Source organism: Conger conger, chromosome 2 (genome assembly GCF_963514075.1).
Source record: "Conger conger chromosome 2, fConCon1.1, whole genome shotgun sequence".
NCBI classification, from domain to species: Eukaryota; Metazoa; Chordata; class Actinopteri; order Anguilliformes; family Congridae; genus Conger; species Conger conger.
The window spans coordinates 51,899,922-51,905,097 of record NC_083761.1 but is presented as its reverse complement, the minus strand read 5'-3'; positions in this window follow the sequence as shown (position 1 = coordinate 51,905,097).

Sequence of the window (5,176 nt, the reverse complement as noted above, 5' to 3'; positions counted from 1 at the left end):
TTGCTTTTGCCCTCTCATGTGATAATTGATAGAGATTGTCACTGGGGTTTTATGAAGAAAAAGAGGGCGGAGAAAACTGGAAGGCGGGGTTGGAGTACAGAGGGAGTGTAGTAATTTGGGTAAATGCATGGATTCCTGTTTAGTGAAATACGATGTACTGCTAGACACAGACCAAATGATTTACGCATAGCTACCTCTCCTCTTGAGTGATTCAACATTTGTATTACCAATAAGAATGAACTTATATCTTTTGTGGGGGGAAAATTGTATTGAATGTATGGCTCAATGTTGAGGTTCTTCCCCAAAACTAGTCTACATGTTTACTGTTGTGTGCTCTTATGCAGCATTAATATTTGGGTGGCCTCAGTTAACTCAGATTTTTTCTCTCCTTCCTCATTTTGTTATCTCTTTATATATTTGTGCATGTGGTTATCTGTGTCAAGGTTTACATGTCTACATGTCTTTGATATTTTTGGGCTATTTAGTCTTGCATGGCCTTGTGTATGCATGAGAAAATGTGTGTGAGAGTGAAAGAGATGGTAAATGGTGAATGGTCTGCATTTATATAACACCTTTATCCAAAGAACTGTACATATGATGCTTTTCATTCACCCATTCATACACACACTCACACCAATGGCAATTGGCTGCCATGCAAGGGACCAACCAGCTCATCAGGAGCAAGGTATCTTGCTCAGGGACACTTTGACACACCCAGGGTGTGACCGAACCGGCAATCCTCTGAGTGCCAGACGACTGCTCTTACAGTCTGAGCCAATGTCGCTCCATGTACAACATGCAGACAATTGCTTTGTAAAAAATTACACCATCCCCATACTACAAATCCTGCACTGGCTCCTTGTATCTTTTAGAATAAATATATACTCACTGAGCATCTTGATTAGGTATTTATTAGACTTATTTTTTTTTAGTTTTTCTGCTGTAGCCTATCCACTTAGAGTTATGATGCATTGTGTGTTCAGAGATGCTCTTCTGCATACCACTGTTTTTATGTGTGGTTATTTGTGTTACTGTCACCTTCCTGTCAGCTTTGACCAGTCTGGCCTTTCTCCTCTGATGTCACTCATTAACAAGGCATTTCTCTCTGCAGAACTGCTGCTTACTGGATTTTCTTTTGGTTTTTTTGTACCATTCTTTGCAAACTCTAGAGAGTGTGAAAATCCCAGGAGATCAGCAGTTTCTGAGATACTCAAACCACCCTGTCTGCCACCAACAATCATTCCACGGTCAAAGACACTTAGATCAAATTTTTTCCACATTCTGATGGTTGAGGTGACTATTAACTGAAGCTCCTGACCCGTATCTACATGACTGTATGCATTGCATTGCTGCCACACAATTGGCTGATTAGATAATCGCCTTAATAGGTAGGTGTAATAAAGTGAACATTTTTGAGTATATCTTTATTGGTTTTTCAGGGACTTAATGATAGTGTACCTCTCTATTAACATATGTTTTTAAGGTATTATATACCTGGCAGATCCCTTACGCCCTCTGTTACTGACCTCCTATTTGTATTGCCAATTTTTTATGAAATGTGTTCTACAAATAAAGCTTGACTCGGTGATGATATTTTATATACTGTATATATGTTATATAAAATACATATTTGAGCATAGTCATATTTAGGCATCAGTGTGCGTGCTTGTCTTAATTTGCTCATACTGAATTTGTGTGCTCATTTACATGGTGAACTTACTGTCGGGACTTCAGTCAAAAGTGATATTAACCTATGGGGACCGCACCCACATTTGACTAGCAGGTTTTCTCACCTTCAGGCATAAAACAGAGAGCTGCTGTTGTCTCTGGAGAATATATTGTACCATATCATTTTCATCAGTACCGATACAAATGCAATGCGAAGTAAAGGTTAAGCAATTTTATAACCATACTGTTTGAAGCAAGCTGTCCAACAACTTTTTTTTAGAGGTGTTGTAATACATTGCGAGCATATCAAGCTTTAAATACTGATATGTGTACCTATCAAGCCAATAAAAGCCAAGTTCATTTCTTCAAGATATTTAGCACAGGTGTCTGGCATTTAGGCGAGGACAACATTTTTATAATTTCCATACTTTTTTTAAATGAGATCAGGATATACAAAATATGTGAAAAATCTGGACTGGGTTTAGTGAGTGTACTGTACCGTTTAAGCTCCGGTGTTCTGAATATACCTACAACTTTTATTTATTCATGTATTTATGTATGTATGAATTAAAGTTCTTTTTAAACATCCATGACCAAACCCATGTAGTCTTCCTCAGGGTCGGGGGGGAGGTTCATCTGGAGCCGGGACAAGAGGCTAGAATCATGAGAAGATTTGAAAACTTTTTAAAAAAAAATTTAAGTTAAGAAAGACTGTTCAATTATCCCATCCATCCATCCATCCATTATCTGAACCCGCTTATCCTGAACAGGGTCGCAGGGGGGCTGGAGCCTATCCCAGCATACATTGGGCGAAAGTCAGGAATACACCCTGGACAGGTCGCCAGTCCATCGCAGGGCACACACACCATTCACTCACACACTCACACACTCACACACTCATACACTCATACCTACGGGCAATTTACACTCTCCAATCAGCCTAACATGCATGTCTTTGGACTGTGGGAGGAAACCGGAGTACTCGGAGGAAACCCACGCAGACACGGGGAGAACATGCAAACTCCGCACAGAGAGGCCCCGGCCGACAGGGATTCAAACCTAGGACCTCCTTGCTGTGAGGCGGCAGTGCTACCCACTGCACCATCCGTGCCGCCTTTCAATTATCCCCTTACTTATTAAAAAGTGTTCAGGCTAAATTCCAGGAAATAGTGGGATATAGAGAAAGGCTCATTGAACAACATTTTTGGAGAAAATAAGCCAGAGCCATATTGTGCCTGTTTTCTGGATTCTGAACAAATTGAGTTTTATCTGTCACCTTTCTAAAACGCCAATTTAACCAGTGGGCTAGTATAGTTTGATCACTTGATGCTTCTGTTCTTGCCTCAGAAATTTTCTAACAGTAAGTATCACTCATTTGTAAATGGGATCTCCTAACCCTTTGCCTTGAAAATCTCTTTTACTGTAACTGCATGTAATCTCTACATAATTAATTTGGGGAATGAAGGCAAATAATCATAGTGGTTGGGCACATTATAGCCTGAGGTTTAAACTAGTTAGTGAAATAGCCAGGCAAAGAAGCAGATCAGAAGCGTGAGGCAGTGCCTCCAGGACCTCAGATTGCATAATTGTATGAGCATGAACCAGGGGAAAGTTGGGGCTGGCATAGCATGTGAACTCAGGGTGGGGAAAGAGGCAAAAGCTCAGAGGAAGAAAAAAGAAATGGAGATGGGTTAGATACTACATAAATATGATATGTGAAAGGCATGCTATGCAGAACTTTTACCTTGAAGATAGTATAAAATAAACATACTCAGTCATTACTATGTTAAACTGGCAACCTGTGTCTGTGTTCACCCAATACCTTGCTTGTCTACTTGAATTTGTTATTCTGAAAACTGCCTTGGCCTTTTTTTATTTTTGTTTCTGGGGCACGTAGAAACAGCGTCTGAAATGTGCATTAGTGTTCTCCAGTGGGTTTGTAGCATTTTCTCCAGGATTAGCTAAGTATCATTTGTTTGTGCTGTTTCTAAATAAGTTTAGTAGTCACTGTAGTGTGATTCTGTTGTTAGTTACTATAAGTGGTGTTTATTTAGACTGCAGTGAAACTGGCTTTTGTGTTTATTTCTCCACTGGCTGGCAGGCCACAGCTTTTGTTTTAGGGGGAGCCAATAGTTTGCACCCTGTTCCGGGTATAATTACTGGCACAGCTGAGCTCACTTCTGTGTGCATTAATGTTCTCCAGTGGGTTTCTGTGATTCAGTGTCAGCTAGTTATTTAAGCGATTGTGTCACGCACCAGCGGCAGCCTCGTCTACTTGCCTCCTCGTACAAAGTCACAGGCGTACATCTATGGGTGTCCATCGAGGCTGTCTGAGAGCCTGATGATTGATTTTGTTTTTCCTGCCTGTCCTCACTTCAGTGCGTAGGACTCCTCTTGTCCACTCTACTTCCCTCTCCATGTGTTTCCTTCCCATTCCTGTCCTCTCTCCTCTCCCCGGGTCCCAGTCAGGTAGGAGGTTTGCTTCCCGCCAGCATGGCCGGAATATCTCTAACCTGATCTGGTGTTGATCTCTATGTGGGCTGGTGTCCGCTGGAACTGCCAGTCCACCGTCCAGAAAGCAGACTTTATATCAGCCTATGCCTCCCACCTCAACCTTGACTTTCTTGCCTTAACAGAAACGTGGCTCTCACAAGAGAACACAGCCACCCCAGCTGCCCTTTCCTCTGCCTTCTCTTTTTCCCACACACCCAGAACCTCTGGCAGAGGAGGTGGCACAGGTCTCCTAATCTCATCCTCATGGAGATCTAGTGTCTTCTCCTCATCCTTCTCCTTCTCCACTTTTGAATTTCATGTGGTTTCTGTTACGTTCCCATGCAAACTCTTTATTATTGTTGTTTATCGCCCTCCGGGTCCTCTGGGGAGCTTCTTGGATGATACAGACATCCTCCTTAGCTCCTCATCAGACAATGGCACTCCCCTGATCCTCCAGGGTGACTTCAACCTGAACTCAGAGTCCACCCAGTCTACCTTTCTCTCCCTCCTTTCTTCTTTTGACCTCACCCTCACACTTTCCCCTCCCACCCACAAAGCAGGCAACCTTCTTGACCTGGTCTTCACAAGGAGCTGCACAACAACCAACCTCTCTGTAACACCACTCCATATATCTGACCACTCCTTCATCTCTTTTTCTCATCCACTGTCCTCTAACACACATCCATCTCTCCCACCATCCACTGTCACCTGTTGGCATAACCTACGCCACCTGTCTACCTTCACCCTCTCGTCTGCAATCCTCTCCTCCCTACCATCTGTGGAGTCTTTCTCTCGACTGTCTACCGACGATGTTGCTACAACCCTCATGTCCTCCCTCTCATCTTCCTTTGACTCTCTGTGTCCCCTCACCACCAAATTAGCCCCGGGCCCCCCCCCCCCCCCAGTCCTCACATCCCACCGCCAAACCACCTGTCCTCTTGACCCCATCCACTCTCCCCTTCTACAATCTATCTCTAATGACATTCTCCCTTTTCTCTCCTCTCTAATGAACACC